Below are 26,233 nucleotides of genomic sequence, written 5' to 3'. Positions count from 1 at the left end.
TTCTATGCAAACCGTCATATCATCAGCAAATAGAATAATTGTTATCTGCTTTTTTGTCTTTAATTTTTTTGTAAGCAGCATGTTGTGGGGCTTTATTTATGATCCAATCTGTCACCCCCTTTTTTTTTTCTTTGTGATTTTTTTAGATATTTATTGTGGACTAAAGGTAATGGCTAATCTGCCATCTTGTTAGTCACATGATCTGGAAGTATGTAATAGGCTTTTAAAAATTATTTTAATTTTCTTTTTAGTTCTGAATTCTATCCCTTCCACCTTTCCCTCCCTGACACACTGAAAAACAAAATACATTACAGACATGTATATTCAAGCAAAATAAATGCTGTTATTTGCCTTGTTCTCTTCCTGCCTTCCCCCCCCACCCCCATGCTTAAAGTCTGCACTGATTTCCATCATCTTTTTATCTGAAGGTGGGTAGCATGCTTCATCATGAATCCTCTGGAATTGTGGTTGGTCTAGGTATTGATCAGATAAGTCTTTCAGGGTAGATTTTCCTTAGAATATTCGCCATTATTGTATAGATTGTTCTCCTGATTCTACTTTCACTTTGCATCAGTTCATAGAAATCTTCCCAGGTTTTTCTGAAATCATCCACTTTATCATTTCTTACAATACAATTTTATTCCATCACATTCATATACCATAAGTTGTTCAACCAGTCCTTAATCGATGGGTATCCCCTTAATTTCCAGTTTTTTATACCACAAAAAGTGCTGCTGTGAATATTTTTGTACAAGTAGGTCCTTTTACTTTTTCTTTGATCATCTTGGGGTATAGACCTGGGTCAAAGGGTATGCACGGTTTTATAGCTTTAAGGGCATAGTTCCAAATTGTTCTCCAGAATGGTTGGACTAGTTCATAATTCCACTAGTAGTACATTAGTGTACCTGTTTTTCCACATCCCCTCCAGCATTTGTCATTTTCCTTTTCTGTCATCATCGGTCTGATAGTGTACGTGGTGCTTTCGAGTTGTTTTAATTTGTGTTTCTGTAATTTATTAGTGAGTTGGAGCATTTTTTCATATGACTATTGATAGCTTTAATTTATTACTCTGAAAATTGCCTGTTCATATACTTTGACCATTTATCCATTGGGGAACAACTCCTATTTTTATAAATTTGGCTCAGTTCCTTATGTATTTTAGAAATGAGACCTTCATCAGAGGAACTTGCTCTTTAAATTTTTTTCCCCAGTTTCCTGCTTTTCTTCTAATTTGGCTGCATTGATTTTGTTTGTCCAGAAACTTTTAAATTTTATGTAATCAAAATTACCCATTTTATTTCCTGTGACCCTCTCCATCATGCTTGTTCATGATCTATCTATAACGACAGGAATTTTCTTTCATACTCCTCTAATTTATGATGTAACTGTTTATATCTAAATTATGTACCCATTTGGATCTTGTCTTGCTATGCACTGTGTGATATGTTGGTCTGTACCTGGTTCTGCAAGACAGTTTTCCAGTTTTCCCAGCAGGTTTTGTTGAATAATGAGTTCTTGTGCTTGTTATCGGCATCTTTGGGTTTATTAAACACTAAGTTACTGTGTTCATTTGTTTTTGCGTGTTGTATACCTAATCTGTTTTTCATTGATCAGTCTCTATTTCTTACCCAGTACCAAAACATTTTGATGACCGTGGCTTTGCAGTGTAGTTTGAGATCTGGTATGATACTGTTAGATCCCCTTCCACTTTATCTTTTTTGTGAATTCTCTTGATGTTCTTGACCTTTTGTTATTCCAAGTAAATTTTTTATTATTTTTTCTAGCTTTATAAAGTAATCCCTCAGTATGGCATTGAATAATTGGCTAAGCTTACCCATGGACAATTAATATATCTTCAGCTATTTAGATTTGCCTTTATTTGTGTAAAGAGTGTTTTGTAATTGTATTCATATGATTCCTGTGTGTATCTTATCAGATAGACTCCCAAGTATTTCATACTGTCTGTAGTTACTTTAAGTGGAATTTCTCCTTCCTGCTGAATTTTGTTGATAATTCATAAATATTGGTAACTTGTATGTGTTTATTTTATATCCTGCAACTTTACTGAAGTCACAATTAATTTTTTAGTTGACTCTAGAGTTAAGTAAACAGTCATATCATCTGTAAAAAGTGCTATTTTTGTTTCTTTTTTTGCCTATGCTTATTCCTTTAATTTCTATTTCTTGTTTTATTTCTTTAGCTAGCATTTCTAGTACTATATTGAATTATAGTGTTTTCTGGTTTCTAATCCATTCTGCTTTCCTTTTATGTTTTATGGGTGTTTATTCCATTCACCTTCATAGTTATGATGACTAATTATGTATTTCCCTTCATCTTATTCTTGTATACTTTTCCTTTTCCTTCTCTCTCCTCCTACCTTCTGCTCCTTCTTTAATGGGTTTTTGCCTCTAACTTGTTTCTTTCCTCTTAATCTTCCCTTTTCCCTGTTGGCTGAAATGTATTTCTTTACTCAACTCTGTGTGTGTGTGTGTGTGTGTGTGTGTGTGTGTGTGTGTGTGTGTCTGCGTGTACTTTCTTCCTGTGAACACTCCTGATTAAAGTAAGGTTCAAGTGTTGCCCAACTCCCCCTTCCCTTTATCTTACAGATTTCTATTTATGCGCCCCATTTCTGTGAGATAATTTTTCCTATTTTTTCTTACTCCTCTCCTCCCTGTCCCCGTAACCTGTGCAATCCTTTTGCCCACCCTTCCCATTCTTCTTTTAAGATTATCAGAGCATAACAGTCATTTTCAGGCTCACTGTCCAATTATACTCTATGACTTTTGATGGTGAAGAATTTTGAGAGTCTGAGAGCTCTGAAAGTTGTGTATTATCTCCCAATATATGAGAATGTAGTCCCCTTAGGATTTCTTGGTCCTGCTTATCTTATTATTCTTCTCTTGACTCCTATGTTTATATGTTAAATTTTCTACTCGACTTTGGTCTTTCCATAAGGAATGTTTGGAAGTCCTCTGTTTCATTAAAGGTTAATTTTTTCCTCCTGTAGGATTATATTCAGTTTTGCTAGGTAGGTTATTCTTGATTCTCAGCCTAGATCTTTTTCCTTCTAGAATATCACATTCCAATTTTTTCCTTTATAGTGGTAGCCACTGAATTTTATGTTATCCTGTCTGTGGTTCTTCAGTACTTGAATTCTTCTTGGCTGTCTGCAGTATTTTTTCTTTGACCCAAAAGCTCTGTATTTTGACTATGATATTCCTATGAGTCTTCATTTTGGAATTCCCTTCAGGAGGTGACCAGTGTATTCTTTCAATTCCTAGTTTGCCTCTGATTCTAAGAGATCAGGGCAGTTTTCTTTTATTTCTTGAAGCATCATATCTAGGGTCTTTTTATTCATGGCTTTCAGGTAGTTTAGTGACTCTTAAATTATATCTCCTTGATCTGTTTTCTAGGTCAATTGCATTTTCTGTAAGATGCTTCACATTGTCTTCTCTTATTTTAGTCTTTTGACTTTGTTTAAATATTTCTTGATGTCTTATAGAGTTACTAGTTTCTTTTTTTAATCCATTCTATTTTTCAGGGAGTTTTTTTTTCTTGGGTAAGGTTTTGCACCTCTTAAGCTCAACTGTTCATTCTCTTTTAATATCTATCTCCTGTAGATCTCACTTCTTTTCACATGTTTTCTTTTGTCCTCATTTGGTTAATAAAAGCTTCCCTCTTAGATATAAAATCCTCTGCTTGGTATTCAAATCCCTTCATAAACTAACCCACCATCCCTCCCACCCTTTTCCTGTCTTCTTATACCTCATACTTTTTGATCCTAATAGTGGCCATCTTGTTGTTTCATGGACAGGAGGCCCCTTCTTTTGGCTCTGAGCATCTTCTCTGGCTGTCCCCTGTACCTGGAACACTCTCTCCTGTCTGCCAACTGCTGACCTTTTCCTGGGCTTCAGTCCCAACTAAAATCCCATTTTCTAAAGGAAGCCTTTCTTAACCCCTCTTAATTTTAATTCCTTCTCTTTCTTAATTATTTCCTATTTATCCTGTATAAAACTTGATTGTATATACTTGTTGTCTCCCCCCTTAGATCATGGGCTCCTTGGGGACAGACTGTCTTTTGCCTCTTTTTGTGTACTTGGTGCACAGTGAATTGCACATAAGAGGTACTTAATACATGTTTATTGATTGATTATGGTGGGATTTTTTTGTTTGTTTGCTCATTCTTCCTGCCTTTAAAGTTTTGGCCTCTTAGGGACTGCTGCCTTCACAGCTCAGTACTCTGAAAGTGATGTGATCTGGGTCAGGGTTTGTGCTTGCTTTCCTCTTGGTCTGAGTTCTGTAAGTTCTGCCCCAGGTTTGGGTATGTTGGCCTGTCTCTAATTGGGAGTTTCAGTGGATTTCTGCTGGACTCAACCACTTATTAGCTGGAAGAATCTTCAGGTTCAGAGTGATTGAAGTGTAGGCTCCCCTTTGGTCTGGGAATTCCTGCCCAGGTAATTCATTGTAGTCTTTCAGCTGGACTGGAGGCTAGAACCAAGTCCCTACTCTGTTCCTGGGATCAGAGCCACATACCTACTGTTTGCTTCTGAATTTCTTCCTTCCTCAGTGCTGAGCTAGGGTCCAGTACACCACAACAGCTTGTCATCAACCCCTCCTCATCACCCTGGATCTGTCACCCAAACCCTAGGTATTGTGTGATGGAGCTGCCAGGTGGCACCCTACCTTAATTCAGTACTTGTTCTGAGCTCTCCTGTAATCTCTTCCTAACTTGGTGTGCATTCTTCAGTCCATGGATACCAGAATGCTCGAATTTCTCAGCCTGACTCCTTAAGCTACCATAAGTTAGAAAAATGACTCACTGTCACTTTTTCTTGTACTTCTTTATCAGAATTTGGGCTGGTGAATTTTAAAAACCTTTGTGGAGGAGATTTGGTGGTTTTGAGCTGGGTTGTACCTCTTCCTTCTGCTCTGCCATCTTGACCTGTAATAGGGTTTTTTAAAAAAAATTTTTGCTTTTTGGTGAGCCAGTTGGGGGTTAAGTGACTTGCCCAGGGTCGCACAGCTAGTAAGAGTGAAGTGTCTAAGGTCAGATTTGAACTCAGGTCCTCCTGACTGCAAGGCTGGAACTCCATATGCTGCACCACCTAGCAGCCCCTGTAATAGTTTTCTAATTGCTCTTCTTGCTTTTGAATCTGTCCCTTTTACAATTCATCCCGTACTTCAGTAATTCAGTGAATAAAAGTCTTTGTATTATAGTCATGTGCCTTTCTTTGTTTACGTCACCATCATTTCCTAGTTACTCCCTTCTACATAATAGATAAACACTCCCTTATAATAAATGTAGATAATAAAAATGTTAGTACGTGGTTATATCAATCTAATGTGGGCCTCATTCTCCACCTCTTTGCCCACAGATGGGAGACGTGTTCTCACCATCATTCCTCTGAAATCATGATTGTTCATTGCACTCATCAGAATTTTGGCATCTTTCAGTGTAATGGCACTTTACATTTACTTTATACTTAACTTTCCATTATCATAAGCATCTCATAAGTTCTTATTCTTCAGAATTTTTGTGACTTCTTTATGTTCACCCTTCCTTATGGTATGATAATATCACATTATATTCCTATCACAATTTATTTAGCCATTCTCCAGTCAGTATGTTACCATTTTCCTTCTATTTCTTTGCTATATAAAAAGTGTTCCTATAAATATTTTTGTAAATGGAGTCTTTCCTCTTTACTGAATTGTTTCTTCATCAAAATTATTAGAGAAAGGACAAGATTGTCCATGTTATTTATCTTTTCAGAAATCATCCCTATTGCCTTTAGGGTAAAATATAAATTCTTCACCCAGTCCTTCGCAATTTGGTCCTAACTAGGTTTTTTTGACCTATTTTATGTCAAACCTCTCCCTCCCCACTTCATATTCTCTCCATCCTAGCTCAGACTGATTATTACCTAGACCCTGGTTTTAGCATTCTTTATCTTTGTGCATTTTATACAGGCTGTCCACTGTGACCTGACAATTTCCTTTTCACTTCTACCTCTTAGACTCAGTTCACTTTCTACCTCTTCCCTGAAGATTTTATCTGATCTCATCATTTGTATATGCATATTAAACAGGAGCTATACACAATAAAAATTACTGAGGGATTTACTTAGGACATCAAATATAGACCTCCATCTGAAATAAAAAAATTGTACTCTTTATCTTTTTGCCTATTTTCTTCCAAAGATTCTAAGCATGTTGCACAAGCATTCTAGCTTTGGCTTCTGATTATTCCACTTGGTTAGCAGATGTGTTAGTGTGTTAGTGTCTCCCCAAGCTCCTTAGAATTCAGCTGTTCTCAGTGGTATTGAAGATGAAAGTATGTTTGTAAATTATTCATTCTGATTATATGCTTGAATGGACAGGGATCGTCCCTTCTGAACTCTCTGCCCTCTTTGTTGTTTTGAGGGATGCTGGATTGTTTTTTTGTTTGTTTTGCTTTTTAGCTCTAGAGATACCAAAGTTTCAATTTCTTTCCAAATTTTTGTATAGGGGTACACTCAGATCTGTTGCATTTATTATAGATCAGTCTCTTTCGCTATTTTTGTTTCAAATGTTAACCTGGGGTTTTGTTTTATTTTAGTTTGCTGCCTTGTGAATTGGTGGTATTGTTCTATTAAATTATTTTATGGTGTTGTTGATTCAGAATCCAAAATATTTTGTTTAGAAAAAGGTATTTAAGTTGTTACATTTAAACCATTTTTAATTAATTAAGGAGAATAGGAGAGTGACCTTTTTTAGGTCCCAGGTTTCCTTAATGGTATATTAAAATTTAATTCAGTTTTTTGATGTATGTAGTATGAATTTCTCTGTATTTTTTTCCTTGTCTCTGAAGCTCTCTTTAATTATATGGGAAATGGATTAATGTTGCATTTTGGCAAAGAACCACTGGGTTCCTTTGGTTGCAGGAAAACCATTTGGGAGACTTAAATTTGTCAATCAGTAAACATTTATAAAGTGCTTGATATATGGCAGGCCGTGTGCTGATTCCCTGGAAAAATAAAAAGCAAAAACAGTCCCTGTCTAATGGAGGAGAAAACATATAAATAGATTTGTGCAAAATATCTACAGAACAGGTGAATGGTAATTTTAGAGCGGAAGGTTTTAGCAGATGGGAGAACTAAAAAAGGCCTCCTGGAAGAAGTGGCACTTGAGCTGAGTCTTGAAGAAAGCCAGAGAATCTAAGAGGGGAGGTAAGATGGAAAAGTATTGCAGGCATGGGGGACAAAGGCATAGAGATAAGAAATGGAGCATCATTTGTACACAATGGCCAGTTGGCTAATATGGCTGGAAGGTAAATTGTGCAGAGAGGAATAATATATTCAAAGTCTGGAAAGATAGGAAGCTACCAGGTTGTGAGGAGCTTTAAATGTCAGAGTTGATATTTGATTCTAGAGGTAATGGGGTGGTATTGGAGTTTTGTGTTTGTTATGATCATATCTGTGCTTTAGAAAAATCACTTTGGCAACAATGTGGAGTGAATAAATTTGGAGTGGGAGAAGACTTGAGGTAGGGAATCCTATTAGGAGGATATTGCAGTAGTCCGGGGGAGAGGTATTATAGGCCTAGGGTGTTGAATGAAGAGCTGTTGTAAAGAAAGAAATTGCAAAATTGCAAGTGAATTTTATTTGTTCTGAACCTTAGTTTTCACCCTTTTTTCTTTTTTTTTTTAAATAAAAAGATAGGCACAAGAGTTAAGTATAGCTAAGATGAGGATAAGATGGAAGTTAAAAAGTCTTTGATGTTGCTTAAAATAATTAACCTATCATTTGTTTTTCTTAGAAGAATTAGAAGAAGATGTAGATTCAGGTGATGGGATGATACATGCCTTTGATGGCATATTGCTTATATTTGCATTTGAAAAGCAGTTGCTATTCATTTTTCACTGAGGAAAGATTGACTTTTGGATAACATTGTAGAATATTATCTCTTTCATAAATAGTCTTATTATTCTTTTGGTAACAAGTGAACACTTCAGTAATCTTGGATCTATTCCACTACAGTGATACATGTATGTTTCTGAATCAGTGGTTCAGTTGTGTCTGACTCTTTGTGACCCCATTTGGAGTCTTCTTGGCAAAGATAATAAAGTGGTTTGCCATTTTCTTCTCCAGCCTCATTTTAGAGATGAGGAAACTGAGGCAGACAGGGATAAGTGACTTGCCCAGGATCATACGAGTAAGGCTGGATTTGAACTTAGAAAGATGTTTCCAGAGGTCAGGCCTAGTTTTCTATCCAGTGTGCCATACGTTTTTGAATAGTAAATAGTAAATAGCTTTTTTTTTTTAATTGAAGAACATTCTAGTTTTCTCCCATTAAATGGTTGGTAGAAGTCATTTTATGTCCAGTCCTAGGACAGTAAGTAAAGTGATAAATTTTTAGTGAAATATGATGAATTTTTTAAAAAGTCAATAAAATCTAGAGAGCATATATTTATAGGATAGAAATATCCTAAAAGAGGTCATAGAATACTTGATTTTAGCTTCTTTTGTCTCAACTTGTTGGAAGAGCTATCATGAATATTCTCCCAAATTCCCAAAAACAAATTATTTTAATTTCTGTTGACAAATATATGTCATATCATATTTTTTGGTGAGGTAGGAAGTAGAAGAAAGGAATAGAGAAGCAAATTGCCATAAAACTAGACCTACAAGAAAAGGTTAAGAATCACTGGCAGAGTAGGAAATGTAGCTCTTTTATTCCGGGTAAATTTGTTGCTTCAGGTAAGATTATTCTGGACCAGCCTACTAGAAGTTTAAAAATAAAGTTATCTATATTGACTATAATTTGAAACACTAGAATAAACTCATGTGTAGATACCATCAATCTGCTTATGATTACTCGTGTGTAGATCATCCCCATTGTAGTTTACCTATGTATCATGCAAGATTAGGACATGAAACAGCACTTTGCTTGTTACTGGTCTTCATACGCAGCTGGTTTGGAGACTGTGGCTCTCTTGTCCTGGTGGTAAAGCCAACTGAGTTGGGAGTTAGGGAGTAAAGGAGTATATTTTTGGGTAACCTGTTCTACTCTTTTGACATTTCCATTGTCATGCTGAAATTTCTAGGTCCCTAATTGAATGTATTTTCTCCAGCTAATTAGTGTGTATTACTTTCATGCTTCGTAGTTCTCTATGAGTTTTCTGTCTCCTTCAAAATTTAGCTGTCTTTAGGGGTCTTGGTCTTTGCTAGTTGACTGTTCCATGAATAAGACTGTACCATGTTAAGTACTGTATCATTCCTCCGAAGTAACTGTAGTACATTTTAATGCATTATATTTGTTTAAAAAATTGTAAAACTTATTACCACCTCCCCTAACCCTAATCCTAATTTGTTGTGTTTGTTTACAAATTCAAGAAGCTCTAAGTGGTTACTTGTTGTGGTCTTAATTGATATACAGTTATATTTTTCTTTAAAAGTTTTTTTAAATGAAAAAATGAATTTAATAAATTTCAGCAAATTATCAAACCAATATTCCATATACAGAGGTAATATAAGAAGTTGAATTTCTTTTATGTATTTCTTTTAAAGAAATATAAAAAAAAAGATAGCAACAGAATTGCCCTGTATTCCCTTCTGTGCTTTTTTTTCTCATTTTTACATAAACTGTCAGTTATTTCTTGATTTTTGCTACAGGACACACATTATATATCTCTTTGATGACATCCTTTACTTCCACTACTTTTATATGATTCTCGGTTGACCTGCTCATGCCTACTTCTGCATTGCCCTTTGGGTGATTTTCAACTTTAATACTTGAGAAACTCTAATATTACATGATTTGCAGCCATGCAGTGTGAGCTTTGACTAAGTTCCAGGTACTGTGATGAGCCCCTGGGATACAAATGCAAGTAAGCTAGACAGTCTTTGCCCTTCAGGACCTTATATTCGGATAGGGGAAGATAGCACATTAAGGTAAATTGGTGGCCAAGAAGTAGTGCTGTAGAAGTGGAAGTCAGAGGGAAGGTGATTAGAGTGATGAGGCAAGTGATTGACATCCTTTATGGAATGGTAATGTTTTATTACTGTTTAATCTGCTATTCTCAGAGCTACAGTTGAAAAGTGGGAGTGAGGGTGGGGTTTGGGGCGGGCAGGCAATCAGTGAAGTCAACAAGCATTTATTAGATGCTTACTATGTTTCAGGCACTATGATAAGTGCTGGGGATACAAAGAAAAGCAAAAATAGTTTCTAGCTTCTAGGAGTTCAGTTTCTGTATCGGGAGGGGACAATATGCAAACATACAAGATATTACAAAGTATATTGGAAGTAATCTCAGAAGTACACTAAACTAGCATTGAGGGGGTCATAGAAGGAATTCCTTCCCTCTTATCTTTGCTGGATTTTCACCCAGGTAATGCCCCGTAAACATGGGGATTTGTCAAGGCTGTGTCCTGGATCTTCTTTTTTCACTGCATACTATTTTGTTTGGTAATCTCATTGGCTCCCATAGTTTCGGTTATCATCTCTGCAGATGACTTTCAGATCAACTTGTCCAGCTCCACCCTCTCTCCTAATTTCCACTCATACATCTCCAGTTATCTGTTAGAAGGAACTGGATATCCCATAGACATCTTGAACTCATTATGTCTAAAATGTGTTATCTCTCTCCACCCCCAACCCCCCCCAACCCTCCCCTCTTCCTAACTTCCCTACTTCTGTGGAGGGTATCACTATTCTCCTAATCACCCAGGTCTGCAACCTTGGTTTTACAAACTTCAGTCTCTCACCCCCTATATCCAATCCATTGTCAAGTCTTGTTTCTGCCTGCCTATCTCTTGTGTATGTTCCATTCAGTCTCCTGCCACTGCCACCATGCTAGTTCAGGCTCTCATTACCTCATGCCTAGATTATATTGCAGTGGCCTGCTCATTGATCTCCTTGCCTCATGTTTCTCTGCAGTCCAATCCAGCCTCCATTCAGCTGTCAAATTATCTTTTTGAAATGCTTTCCTGACTGCATCACTTCCTTATTAAATAAATTCCAGTGATTCTCTGTTTTCTTCAGGATCAAGTATAAAATCCTGTGTTTTGCTTTTAAAGCCTTTCATCACCTGCCCCCTTCCTACTTTTCCAGTCTGGTCTCAGTGTTGTTCCTCATATGTGACCCTTCATCTCAGCACTCTGAACATTTTCACTGGCTCTCTTCCATGCCTGGCACTCTCTTTCTTCTCATTTCTACCTCATAGTTCCCCTGATTTCCTTCAGGTGTCAGCTAAAGTTCCACCTTTCTGCAAGAAGCTATTCCCAGTACCTTTTAATTCTAGTGCCTTTGCTCGGTTAATTATTCCTTATTTTTTCCTGAATTTAATTTGTTTATACATAGTTGTTTGCAGATTTTATCTACCTCAGGCTGTGAGCTCTTTGAGAGCAAGGACCAATTAATTAATTAATTAATTAATTTGCCTTTCTTTGTATCCCCAGCACTTAGCACAGTGTCTGGCACATAGTAAGTACTTAATACATGCTAATTAACTGATTCTACATGCCTGTCATGTAGAATGTCATGGCATGATGAGGAATAAGAAGTGGTACAGTAGGCCTGAGCATTCAGAGACCAGGGTCACTATGTTGGGGTCAAGGTACAGTGTGTCCATCTGTGGCTGGTAAGACCAATACATCCTCAGAAGGCTCTACCACAGGTTGGGTACAAATAATCTCAATGAACATTTGGAGTAGTGATATCTCTAAATTTTTGCATCTCATATTTCTTTGGAGCTATGGCATTTCTGCTTTGCTCATAGAGCACAGTGCCTTCCTTGATGTAGGCATGCCATGCTGGGTGGTCCTGTGCCATGTTTCACGATTGATTCAGAGTTCTTCAGAGAGACCTTGAGAGTGTCCTTGGATTGCTTCTTCTGACCTCCAAATGAGTGCTTCCCTTGTATGAGTTCTCCATAAAATAGCTTTTTGGGCAAATATATGTTTGGCTTTCAAATAACATGGCCAGTTGAGTTGCTGTCTTTACAGTAGAGTTTGAATGCTTGGCAATTCAACTGGAGAAAGGACCTCAGTGTCTGGTACCTTATCTTGCCAGGTGATCTTCAGAATCTTCCCAAGACAGTTCAAATGGAAGTGATTCTGTTTCCTAGCATGGTTTCACAGGCATGCAACGATGAGGTAGGCTCTGTAGACCTTCAGTTTGGTAGGCAGTCTAATACACTCCTCTCTCTTACACTTTCCTTCTGAGCTTTGTGATCACTGAGCTAGCTCTGGCAATGTGTGCATCAACCTCATCATCTATGTGTACATCTCTGGAAAGTATACTACCAAGGTAAGTGAACTTATCCACAGCAGAGATCTCACATGGAGATGGCTGGGAGGATACTATTGTTTAAAAAAAAAAAGAGACTTGGCTTTTATTTCCTGAAGTTTGAAATCATTAAAAGCTCCATGTGATTCCCAAAGGCAATCTAGCCTGATATCCTCATTTTATTCAATTCTGGGTCAGGCTTATTGTCTATGAGCTGTTTGTGGGTTGTCTGTGTAACTGTACATCATAGTTTTGTGTTTATGTTCCCTGCACAGATATTTAAGGCCAAACTTTTGCATGATTTTGGATTTTATTTGGGAATCTCAGTGCAGTCATTGCAATGTCATGTACAAAAATGCAGAAAATTTAGGAATGTAAAAATACAGTGTGGGAGAAAATATACTTGTTAAAATGCAACTACTTATGAAGGGCCTATTATCTATAAGGTGTTATGCTAGGCATTCTTCTATTATGCATTAACATTTATTGTGCACATAATGAAAACTATTTTCCTCCTTCTTATGGTAATAATGATAGAGTATAATGGAAATTTATCTTGGACTGCAGAACAATTGTAGAGCAATATGAACCTTTAAATTAATGTAGTCACTCTACATTTTTAGTATCCTAATGCAAATTATGCACATTTCCACCCTTAATATGATTTGGATGCCTGGAGTATAGATAAATGCAAAAATAATTGCATGTGATAATATGACAATATAAATGCAATTTCCTTCTTCCCAATCTCACTGATAGCATGTCTTGTTACAGACTTATAGCTGGTCAATTTTTTATTAGGAACTGCATATTGGCACTCAGTTTCCAAGGTGACAAACTGTTTTTCACCCCACAAATCTTAAAGGAAGAAAATGAAGAACTCATCAATACAGGTGTATTTTTTCTGCCATGTTCTTCAATCCCTTTCTCTCCCCACCCCTCACCCTCAAAGAAAAGCTTGTAATTGAAGTTTCTGGAAATAAAGTTTTTAAACATAAAACAAACAAATGAAAGGGACTCGTCAAAACTCTTTTCAAGTTAGGACAACAAAATTTGCAACCCTTTTACACATCTCAACATGTACAGTAGGAGGCAGTATTGTGGGAGGGGATGCACTAGTTTCAGATCCATCTCTTATTAGTCCTCTGTGCCTCAGTTTCCTTATACATAAAATAGGGATATCCACTCCACAGTTCTGAAGAAAATGCTGTGTAATGTGAATACTTCTCAGCAATCTAAGCATTTAAAGAATTTTGGTCCAATATTTAAAAAATGAATTATTTTTGCAAGCATTTTCAAGAAAAAGCCTAGAAGCCAAGATTTCACCAATTTTTAACTTTTCTTCGCATGCCAGTGTACCTAATCACTATTTTCTCCGTTGCAAAAGCTAGCTTTTTATATTAATATTTTTCTATTTATGCAAATCATAGGTCACCTTAAAGGAATTACTTTACATTGAGGGGAACACAATGTTTAGAGAAATGGTGGCTAGGCAGGAATATTTTGGTTTGAATAGTCACAAGGATGGTGAATGGAGCCATAGGGGAGTAGATTGACACACCTTTTCCAATAGCAATAACAATATTGATTAATATCTTTTATTGATTCTTCATTTTCCTGACCTGTTAATGTGAATATTACTCAAAGTTGTGTCTTTTGTCCCCTTCTCATTATATTGAGTGCCTCAAAAAAGTCTTAGTACAGTTTTATGCACTTATTTAAATAAGCTTATTTAAACTTAAAATTGCACTAAGACTTTGAGTCACCTTGTATTTTCTGTCTTGGTCAGTTAATTTATTCTTCAGCTTCAGTTACACATCTCTTTAGTTGGCTCCTAAACCTACAGTTGCTGCTTGGACCTTTCTTCTGAGTTCCCCAACCAGAGAGATATCCAACTGCCTCTAAGATATTCTACCTGAATATCCTGACACAATTTTAATGTCAACATGTCTAACACTGAGTTTTTTACTTCCTGCCCCTAAATTTTCTCTCCTTTCTTTTTTTTTAATGTTTGAATTTATTTTAACCAAATACAAAATAAGAAAAAAAAACCATTGCCGTGTACACAGCAGAACATAATATAGGATTCACTATAAAGCCATAAATTTCAATTTCAAGAAAACCTATGTAATAAATATTCTGCATTATTTTCAGAGCTGTCCATCCTTTCTTTGCTTCCTTGTATGTTTTCTTTTGAACTTTGATGTGCACTATTTACTTTATTCTCCTCCCTACCCCCTAGTAATGCTACAATTAAGGGCAGGTATATATGTATATGTGGATATGGATATATATATTTATGTACACACATATACATATATATCCATAAATATATACACATATACAGTCAAACGCATGTACATAAGACTGTATTATGCTTGTTTCCACTTGTCATCTGCTTCTCTGTAGATGGATAGCATCTTTCTTTATAAGTCCAAGTCTTCCCGTATTTTTTCTCACCAGTTCGTTTCTTACACCATAGCAATATTCTGACTCAATCATTCTGTCTGGGAGAATTTTTCCTCCAATTTTTGCTTCATTTCCTCTATTCTTGGCTGTATAGGATTTATTCATATAAGAAAATTTTAATTTAAATAATCAAAATTATCTATTTTGCAGTTCAGCACTGCTCTCACCTTATAATGTTTTTTTCCTGTCCTTTCTTAGTGACCTTTCTCCCTTTGGTACCATTATTTACTGGATTTTCCACTTTTGAAGCTTAGGAATTTTCTCGTATTCCTTTCCCTCAGTCCCTTTATCCAATTAGTTATAGAATCACAGTGGCTCAGGGTTGGCATGAGTCTTGGCATGTGATCAAGCTCATAACTGAGCAGTGATCTTCATAGCAGTTTTGTTATGTAGGTGTCATGTTTGTATAGGCTTATTCCCATTTTACAGATGAAAAAAGTGGGAATTTAGGGGAGTTATGTTACCGGCTTAGAGAATATGTGTATAAATGTATATTTTGGGCAGGATCTGAACCTCTGATATCATCACTGTAGAGGGCAGGAACTGTTTTCGATGAAGAGACTATCTTTCTCAGTGAAAATCATTGTGGCTTACAGTTTTAGGAAGTCACCTTGTGCACAGAGAGGTTATGATTTGCCCAGGGTCACAAAGACGATGTGAATCAGAGGGAGGACTTGAATTTGGGTCTTCCTGACTGAGGGCCACTCTCTCTTGGTGACTTTTGAGGGCCATGTGTATATATGGGGGTGTGTGTGTATGTGCGTAACAATTATAATACATGTGTAGAAATGGTGTCATAGACTGACTTCGATGTCTGTTGATTTTCATTTGTAATTTTGTGTTAAAAGTGTTAATCTAAAATTATAGCCAGAGTTATAAAAGTATTATCTTAATATATTTGAAATTACTGTGGCTTTTTCTTGAATAAATTGCTTTTGTAGTTTTCATAATAAAAATAATTTATATTATTTAGTCCTACAAGTATAGTAACAATAGCATAATGCTACAATTTGTATTTTAAATGGTACTCAAATATTTCTAGCAGTTAACTCTTGAGAATGTAAATATATTTACTAATTTGTATAATATGTATCCTTGAAGTGACATTGCACATTTGATAGGATTGTATTAGAAATTCTTTGTGAAGCTGTGGTCTTTTCATCAAGAATGCTTGAAAGAGGGGCAGCTAGGTGGCGCAGTGGATAGAGTACCGGCCCAGGATTCAGGAGGACCTGAGTTCAAATATGGCCTCAGACACATAACACTTACTAGCTGTGTGATTCTGGACAAGTCACTTAACCCCATTGCCTAACCGCCCTGCCCCCCCCAAAAGAAAAATATTATATCTTGGATTTTGTATATTTATGAGGCAGGAAAAAAATTGCTCTTTCAGTATATTATAAAGGTGTAGAAATTTATCAGTTTTTTACTTTTCCCCCAGTTTGTGTTAATTTTGCTTCTTTCCTTAAAAGATAAAGAGACAATGCAGATTTAAGTGGCTAGTTCTTTGATTTAGTTAGAAGTATTTTCTGCATCAAAAAATTATATATACAGATCTATTATGGAAATTTATGGCCATAGTTATTTAGTGAGAACTTCTTATCTGCTCGGCACTGGGCAAAGCATAGATGGGATACAAATGGGAGCAAACATAATCCTGACCCTCAAGAAGTTTGATATCTTACCTATTGATCCTCTTGATGACCCCTAAGTATCACCACTAATGTGTTGCAACTTTGTGTTTCTAAATATACTTAATCATTTTTTAAAAGTTTCATTTATTTATGCATTGGTAGTTTTGAAGGTAAGGAGCAAGTTTGAAAGGGTTTTGCCTGATATATCAGTCCTGATCTTTATAGCTAACCTACAGAAAATATTGTGTTCCAATATAAAATAGTATACATGTAGAGATATTCAGTAGAAGGAACTGGTGTCATGAAGCCTGGACCTCACACTCATATATACATCTCACTTTTCTAGGAACATTAGAAGGCACCAGTAAGGTGATAGCCTTATTTCAAATGCAGTAGTTTTCTTTTTCTGAGACTAGGAAAAATTATTTTAAAAGAATTATTGAGAGAATTGTTCAAGAAATTAGGATTTCTTTCTGTAGGCTTTATAATATACAAGTAACTAAACATGTTCAGAAGAATATATTTGTATTAGTAATTTTTCTTGCAAAAGTTCTTATCAGTGAAAATAACAAATCCAGGTAATTAGTTAGGGAACTGCAATTAGATAATGAAGTATAAAAGTAGACTTTGACATACCCCAAGTCCTCTTTTGTAAAGACATTTGCAATTAGTTAATAACATGCCCAATAGAGTTTAGACTTTCCTCCCAGGCCAACCTACTTAATAACTCTCTTTGTCTCTCTCCTGCCTCAGAAACTGATTCCATGCTATGCTTAATGTGAAAGCTACCTCATATAAAGACTTCCTGACTTATTGGTTGTAATAATGCATCTAGCTTGTCTATTCACGCTTCCCCTGGATGTGTTTTGCAGAAGTAAAAAAAAAAATACCAACAAAACCCCTTTCATTAACGTTTGCATGATTGAATACTGGAAGGTCTGGGAATTTGCTCTAGTAACACGACTTAGTAAATAAGTTCTATGGAGTTTTTTGAGTCACATGCAAGTTACATGATTTGTCCAGGGTCATACAACTAATAAGTTTCAGAGATGGATTTAAACTCATATCTTTTTGACTCTAAGCCCAACACATTCCACTGTGACATGCTGCTTGTACATAACGTAAATGTTTTATTTTGTATCAAGTTCTGGACTTGTCCAGCAGAAATTTTAGTGAGAACCTACACTCCTATGTTAGTGGCAAAGTAAGCACATTTCCAATTAAAAAGGACTTTTCTTCCTTCTGTTCCCTTTTACTGTGGTCCTTTGTAAAGCAGAGGCTGCTTTTGTGGTATGGTTTATATTATTTGCTTGTATGAATAGTTATTTTTATGGTTATAGTATAAGGACCTACAAAACAAACTGTGCTCATTATACTGTATTATGTATTTGAAAGCTTAATTGGTTTTTTTGGAGGATGCATTAAATGAAATTTTACTCCCATTCAAACACTAGACATTGTGTCTCTTCCCACTTTTCTTTTCAAATAAGCTTTAATTGATATTTTCTGTTTCTTACATCACTAGTTATTCTAAGCATTACACTCCCCTTCCCACAATGAACCATCTCATATGACAAATAGTATTTTTTAGAGAGAAAAAAAATCACAACCTATCGATACATTTAAAAAGTCCAAAAACATGTGTTAAGGCCAGTAGACCTCCCACCTCCATGAAGGATTAGGTTGGGGGTGTTCTCTAATATCTCTTTGAGTCCTGCATAATCTGTATAATTTTGTTACAATACTTTTTTTTTTGCTATGTAGTTGTTTCTTTCCGTTTACATTGTAGTTGCTGTGTGTCTTGTTTTCTTGACTCTGCTTACTTCACTCTGCATCTACGTATGGATCTTTCCATGCTTTTCTGTATTAATCACACACATCATTTCTTAGAATAATATTTTATTAAATTAACGTGCTACAGTTTGTTTAGCTGTTTCCCAGTTGATGGACATCTAATTTGTTTCCAATTCTTTTTGTTTGTTTGTTTGTTTTTTGGTTTTAGGCAGTTGGGGTTAAGCTACTTGCCCAGAGTCACATAGCTAGTAAGTGTCAAGTGTTTGGTCTGAGGCCGCATTTGAACTCAGGTCCTCCTGACTTCAGGTCTGGCAGTCTATCCACCGGGCCACCTAGCTGCCCCTCCAGTTCTTGCCTATAACAAAAAGTGCTGCTATAAATATTTTGGAGTATATGAGGATTTCCTTCTAATCGATAGCTTCCTTGGAATATAGCCCCAGAAATGGAGCCTCTGGTTCAAATAGTATGAACATTTTAGTAACTTTCTTTTCATAATTCCAGATTGCATTCCAAAATGATTACACCAATTCACAGCTCCACTAACAGTATAGAAGTGTGCTTGTCTTTCCACAACCCCTCCAACATTGACTGTTGCCATTTTTTGTTGTTTTTGCAAATTTGCAGAGTGCGAGGTAGAATCTCACTCAGGGTTGTTTTTGATGTGCATTTCTCTTATCATTAGTGATCTGGAGCATTCTTTCATATGGAGGTGAATATTTGGCAATTTTTTTTTGAGATCTGTTCATATATATCCTACCATTTATTTATCTATTAGGGAATGGTTACTAGTCATTCATATGTGTATGTGTGTGTGCGTGTGTATATATGTATATGTATATTATATATATATATATATGTATGTATGTATGTATGTATGTATATACGCACCCAAACTTTTTAAACATCTTACATACCAAATCCTTATCAGAGACATATGGATACAAAGATTTGTTTTTGCCCATTTGACTACTTCTCTTCTTATCCTAGATGCATTAATGTTGTCCGTGCAGAAGTTTCTCAGTTTTAAGTACAGACAGTTCTCACTTTATGGAAGTGGACACAGTCACAGACAGGAGATAAGCTAGGGTGGGGACCTGAGAGTTAATGGGTTGACTGAAGAGACAGGTAGGAGGCTTCAAGCCAAGCCTGGTAATGGTGGTGGTAATCCAGCACTCTGTAGGGGCAGGGCCAACAATGTGATTCCAGCCCCCAGGGCATGAGGCTGCCACCCTGTGAAACACATGAACTACCTCTGGATAGAGGAGCACTTCAGTGATGTTACCATTAGCCGCAAGTTCTGAGACTACAAGGTAATCTTGGCACCCTGCTCCCCATTTCTTTGTGACTAGTTTAGAGTTCTCACTAATGCACACTGCCAGAATTGTGGCTGACCTCCTCCTCTCCTGCTGCGTTGGGGCTCTGAAGTTTGCTGTTCATGATATTGACAGCTACTTTACTACTACCTCCTACCTCCAAATGGAGCATGTGGTAGAGGAATGTAGAATGTCCTGAGCCAATTCACTAATCCCAAAATTGGCCTGGAAGAGGATGGAGGTAGTGGAGGGATTGGATTGACGGGTCTCAGCTCCAGAAAATTCACTCATTCCACCTGCTTGAAGTCCAAAGCCCGCTCCTGAATCCTCACAACAACCCCCTCTACCTCCTCTTCTCCGACCAGTGAAGCTAGAATTCCCCCTAGATGAGGACCTTGAGCTGAAAGTGGAAGAGGAGGAAAAGGATGAAGAAGAGGATGTGTCAGATTTCTGCATTGTCAAGGTGGAATCTGCATTGGAAGTGGCACAAGGGCTGAAGCCCCCAAAAGCATTTGGGGGAGCCTTGGCCTTGGGTGGAACATTATATTTTGAAGGGGTCTTGTCCTTGGGGGGGAAGTAGATTCCTCATCAGTGAGATAAGAGAAACTATTGGTGCCCTTAATGATAGCATAGCACACCAGGAGGTGGTGACTTCAGGCCTGCTACATCCTGATAGAACTCACAGAAGGGGAGGGTCTGTCATTGTTTCCTGCAGATCAAATAGGGGAGGGCATCACCCTAGGGCTAGGAGATGGAGCCCTAGCAGTAGCCAGTATATCCTGGAGCAGTGGAGTTAGTGGGAGTTTGGGAGGGCATTAGGAGCCCTGTAGCAGGGGATTCCCCAGTGGGAAACCTACTGAAGAACATCAGATGTACCACGTGCCCAGAAGTATTTCAGGATGTGGAAAAGCTTGTGTTCCACATGAGAGCCCAACACTTCATCTTCATGTGCCCTCGATTCGGGAAGCAGTTCAACCAAAGCAGCAACCTAGCAACCTCATCTGTCACATAAAATATCCACTGAGGTGTCAAGTCATACTCCTGTGATATTTGTGGCAAATGCTTCACACAGAAGTCTGCCCTACATGGACCACCTTGACCTACACTCTTAGGCTCCTGCTCAGCCTAATTACTATGATGTGCGCTTAGCCCATAGACCTGGCATTTGATGCCATCTCAAGGAGCAGCATGGCAAGACCACAGAAGAGAATGTCCTTGATGCCAGCTTATCAGAATTCAGTCCCCTCTTCTCCTAGCTGGGGAGAGCATGGGATGAGGTGAGGAGATTACTGGTAAAAGGGGGGGGTAGGGGCAGCTAGGTGGCGCAGTGGATAGAGCACTGGCCTGGATTCAGGAGGACCTAAGTTCAAATCCGGCCTCAGACACTTAACTAGCTGTGTGACCCTGAGCAAGTCACTTAACCTCATTGCCTAACCAAAAAAAGGGGGGGGTATAGGATCCTCTCTCCCCAAGTGGAGGAGGAAGTTGAGAAGAACGGACTTTTCTGTTTCTCAAGAGAGGTAGCATATATCCTAAGGTTAAAGGCAGAAGTATTACAAAAAAGCAGCTGCTCTGGTCTTCCTAAGAGAAGAGGTTAGTCATTGCTGAAGGGATTTGAATGTCAAAATCTTTGATAGAAGTTATATTAATAGCATTTGTTGATTGAGAAAAAAGGACAAAAAACTGCATTTATATTTTAAAAATTACAGTGGTGTTCATGTATGCTTGAAAAACAGCATTTTATGTGTGTGTGTGTGTGTACGTGTGTGTGTGTGTGTCTGAAGTACATTATTTCTACTCACAGAAGATATATTAACATCCAGTGATGTTACCATTAGGTGCAAGTTCTGAGACTACAAGGTAATCTTGGCACCCTGATCCCCATTTCTTTGTAACTAGTTTAGAATTCAAACCTTTCATTGGGATGGTGATGGAAGAAAAAGTTCCTATATTTTAAGGTGAAAGAGCCCAGGGGAGAGGGAAGTCTCTTTTCTAGAAGAGGTTATTGGGGTGAGAGTAATACAGAATATGAGTAGTAAAAAGGGGAATGAATAGAGGAGAAAATAGTTTTATCAAAAAGTAAGAAAGTTATATAGAAAACTGTCAACTCAGTTGGGGTGAGGGTGGAGGTTAGGAATTGGGAGGGAATCTTACCAAAGCTGTACCTGTCTTTGGGTGAGAATAGAGCATGGGGAAACCTCTTTAGTTCTTGGGAAAATAACTGTTAGGAGGAAAGGTTATCAAGTCCCAGGAAAAAAGGGTAGAGATTTTTTTTTTTTTTGCTTGCTGGGGAGAAGGGAAGAGGCAAGGGGGACAGGGCTTTTGTCTCAAGAGAAAAAAGCAATGAATGTTGACAAGAAAAAAAAGAAAAAGGGAGATGAATAGAAGTAGAATAGAAAAAAGATAGAAGCAAAAGGAGTTAAGTCAGAAGTTAGTAAGAAAAGTTGGGGAAGGAACATTGGGGAAAGAAGGAAATACTTTGAAAAAGGCTCTTGGGAAGGGGAGAGAGGGAAGCAAAAGGGAAGGGAAAAAGAGGGTTGGGGTAGAGACATATACATTTTTAAGGAAGACATTTTTCAAGTTTTCTGGAATCTTGGATCAGCTTTTATTTTCCACAAAATTTTAAAAAAAGGTTTTTTCTTTAAAAAAAATATTTTTTTTATTTTGAGTTCTAACCTAGCCCTGCTTCTTTGGAGTTTTAAAATTGTCAGCATTTTTGTTTGTTTGCTTGGCTGTTGAATTGTCTGTTGGCAGGCAGTATTTGAAGCTAGTAGAGTGTGAAGCCTACCAAATGTTACAATGTAGCTTTGTGAATAAGTATTTGTAAAGTGAGATTGAACTATGGGGTTGGATTCCAGCATAGCTTTAGTCTGTTTTATTCTGTTAAATTCTAATCTCTTTTTCTAGAATCACCTCAGCTTGTAGCTTATAGCATCTAGGAAAACATTGACTGATTCTTCTTCATTACCATCACTGAGATTTAACTGTTTGTATAGCTTTATGTTATTTTACCCTAAAACATGTCTATTTTATCAGTATTGTTTTGATTCTATTCTACTATAGTAGAGCACTATAGTTTTCAAAGAATTAAAAGTATATACGTTTAGTGGGCAATGGAGAGGCTTTTGGTAGGTGTAAGCATGCTCCAACAAATCAGGAAGAACAATAGCAAAGGATGCCATCAAAGAAACGTATGATCAAAAAAGGAACCATTGCCAGAGCAAGGAATAACTAAGTTATGAACAGCCCATGTCTGCCACTGATATCCTTAAGATCTCGGGAGACAGTAATAAAGTCTGGCCTTTCATATTGGATAGATCCCCTGTAGTGAATTTGTGAGAAGGTGTGGAGAGGAATGAATAGATCCTTCAGGATGGACAGGCATGAATAGATTTCTTTCTGAGTTGGAGGGAATGTCTGTGTTGATGATAAATAGATTTGAATATTGGATGCTTTTAAGCAAGTGAGATAATATTAGTTAAGTGTTTAGAAGAAATATGTATAAAGCACGTTGCAAATCTAAAAGGACTATTAGGTAAGTTCTAGCTATTAATATTAGTTATATGATAGAATTAAATACATTTATTGGTTAGATTTACAGCCTTGTAAGTGTAAGTCCTTTGTAAGGACTTCCTTTGAATGTCAAAATCTTTGATAGAAGTTATACTAATAGTATTTGTTGATTGAGAAAAAAGGACAAAAAGACTGAATTTATATTTTAAAAATTACAGTAGTGTCCATGTATGCTTGAAAAACAGCTTTTTTTATATATGTGTGTGCGTGTGTGTCTGAAGTACGTTATTTCTACCCACAGAAGATATATTTATGTATTTATAGATTTGCATGTGGATTTTGAAGACTCCTTGTAAAAAAAATGAATGAAAAAACACATTGATTACTATGTGCCGAGCACATGATAAACACTGAAGATATAAAGTAGGAAAAGCAAAATGATCCCTTGTTACAAGGAGGTTACATTCTAGTGAGGAAGGTAACACATAAGGAAGTGGGGGAGGGTGCATGTCTGTGGTGGAGTTTGGTCAAGAAAGAGTTGTTGAATGTAGTCATAGAGCAATTGATACTCATTTCCAATAATAGCAGTGTTAGCCAAGCAACAGCAGTGTGGGGATCTGGGCCAGGCTGGAAATGGTGACTTATCACCAGTCATGGACAACAGGGACTTTGGGCTGAAATGATAGTACCAGGTTGAATTTCAGGTGGAAGCTGGAGCACAGGAACACAGAGTGAAAATGAACAGAATTGGTTCACAATTGGGAGCCATGGGTAAGGAATTCAGGGAGGTAGTCAGTTGAGAGAGGGGGGGAATGAAAAGCATTCCTCTCTGAAATGTAAGCTGTTTGAAGGCAAAGACTATTCTTTTTTTTTGCCTATGTATTCCCTATTCCTAACACTTTGTCTTGTGCATGGAACTTAATAACTCTTTGTTGAATTGAATTAGTGTATAACAGTGGATAAAGCAGAAATCATGTGGTACAAAACATTGGCTTTATGCTTTAGCAACTAACAGTGGATCAATCCATGAAGCATTTAGTGGGTACTTGGTGTTTGTTCATCATTGCCCTAGGTGTAGTATCAATCAATCGATAAGCATTTATTAAGTGCCTGTTATATGCTGGGCACTGTGCTAAGCATTGTTAGTAAATGGGGAAGAAATATTACACTTCAGAAACTTGCAGTGTAGGAGGAAAGACAAATGCACATAAGACCAATGCATGATAGTGTATAAATGCTAAATCATGTTAGGTTAGGGGTTTTTAACCGGAGGTCTGTGGATGTGTTTTTATTTTTGTTTTGTTTTGTTTTCAACTGATAACAGCAGGGTTCATAGGCTTTACCAGACTGCCAAAAGGGTGTCCATGATGCAAAAAGGCTAAGGATCCCTGGTTTAAGTGCTACAAGAATTCAGGGAAGGATATTGGTGTGGGCTTAAGTAGATAAGGAAGGCTTTTCAGAGGAATTTCCATTTGAGCTAGGTCTTCAGTGATGAATAGATTTTGCATAGGCAGAAGATATCAGTATGATTCTTTCCTTTGCCTGTAGTGCCCTGAGAAAAAGCCAGCAAATCATAAGAACAGAAAACAAATTATTTATGCTTATTCAATAAGTAAAGGACTTAGAGCATTTCATGCCTTTGAGAACTTGACACCTGTTATAATTTGTGTCTGAATTTTGTTTGAGTGATCGTGAATTGTGTTTACCCTTTCTTTGGTCATATATAATACCATGTTAGCAACTGGACAGCAATTCTGGTAAGTTGCCAGTCTAGTATGTACTGTGTAATACTATTTCTCCTGACTTCTCCTGAGATATCCCTACCATATGCTATTATAGTTACTAATACTGTGTTGTCAATGGGCAATAACTCTGCCACGTTGTTAATTTAGCATGTTACTGTTGCTCAGTTGTTTTTTTTAATCATGTCTGACTTTTTGTGACCCCACTTGGGGTTTTCTTGGCAAAAATACTAGAGCGGTTTGCCGTTTCCTTCCCCAGCTTATTTTACAGATGAGGAAACTAAGGTAAACAGGATTAAGTGACTTGCCTAGGGTCATACATCTAGTGTTTGAGGCCAGATTTGAACTCAGGAAAATGAGTCTTTCTGACTCCAGACATGTACTTTGTAATAACATTTCTTCTGACTCATTTCATGGTATTCTTAACACAAGCTTCTAGGGAAATGGATGGAATGGACCAGAAGTAAAATAGAATGAAATCAGATATGAATAAGAGTTGAAATCATGATGGTAGCTGGGATAAACTGGATTGAAGAGGTTGGCTGTGCAAGTGGTTAGCCTATTTGATGGTTAAAATAGAAATATGTACCAGTTCTACTTTTGAAGGATAGTATTAATTCAAGTATGTATAAACTCTTCTGTGTCTAAGACTCAGTACTAAGCATTGCTGTTGATAAAAAGCTGAGTAAGACACAATCACTTGCAGTCACAGAGTGTTTCTGGTCTGACTCTTGCAGCCACAATCAAGATGGTGATGGTAGGGGGACCCTTGTGGAGAACATAAGTGTATATGTAGTTAGACAGATAAATAAGGCATTTATCAAGTAATTAATTACTATGGGTTAGTCATCATGCTAAACATTGAAAATATAAATACAAGCAAAAAGACAGTCCTAGCCTCAAGGATCTTCTGTGTTAATGCTGGAAGACAGTAAATAAAAGGGAGCTTGAAAAGAGGGTGGGGAGGGAAAGGTACCCACTTGATGTCAAGGTGGAGAGTAGTCCTGGGAATCATGGACCAAGTCTGGGTTTGAAGAGAGTTAGAGTGGTGGTTTGAGTACTTCTTCAAATGGAGCTTCTAAAAGAAACTCTCCAATCTGAGGTAGAGGCTGACGGAGTGGAGGTATTACTAGCGTGAGAAGAAGGAAGGAAAGAAGGCCAGTAGGGCAGAAGTGGAGAAATGTTCCTGGGTCTTGGTCTGGTCCAGGTTTGAAGAGACCATGGATGGCACTCCAGTTGGCTCTCACCTTTTTGGTCAAAGCTCAGTGTTTCTTCCTTTTACCATTTGGCTCTTCAAGGTAAAGTTATTCAGTCAGCAAGCCTTTATTGCTGTTGTTAGTCCTTAGAAGAGGATCAGTGACATTGTGAGGCGGATATCTTGGCTTGTGCATGAATTGGATTTCAGTGAGGCTGAGTTGCACAGTCATCATCCTCACTCTCTCTTCCAGAGTCATCAAAGTCCAGTGGCAAGACAAAAGTCAGTGACCTGCATGTCTGACTG

General features: G+C 37.2%; 1 protein-coding gene and 1 pseudogene across 1 annotated transcript in view; both read left to right on the top strand.

The window, feature by feature from the left end:
- XPR1 (xenotropic and polytropic retrovirus receptor 1) overlaps positions 1–26,233 on the top strand; it is a 217,786-nt gene that overhangs the window by 61,286 nt on the left and 130,267 nt on the right. The gene's annotated exons all lie outside the window — the stretch shown is intronic.
- LOC110206750 (zinc finger and BTB domain-containing protein 12-like) lies at positions 12,108–20,733 on the top strand (annotated as a pseudogene).

This window comes from Phascolarctos cinereus, unplaced genomic scaffold (genome assembly GCF_003287225.1).
Source record: "Phascolarctos cinereus isolate Bilbo 61053 unplaced genomic scaffold, phaCin_HiC Scaffold_5;HRSCAF=322, whole genome shotgun sequence".
NCBI lineage: Eukaryota > Metazoa > Chordata > Mammalia > Diprotodontia > Phascolarctidae > Phascolarctos > Phascolarctos cinereus.
Note: the sequence above shows the minus strand (reverse complement) of the source record. Positions and strands in the feature narration are given on the sequence as shown.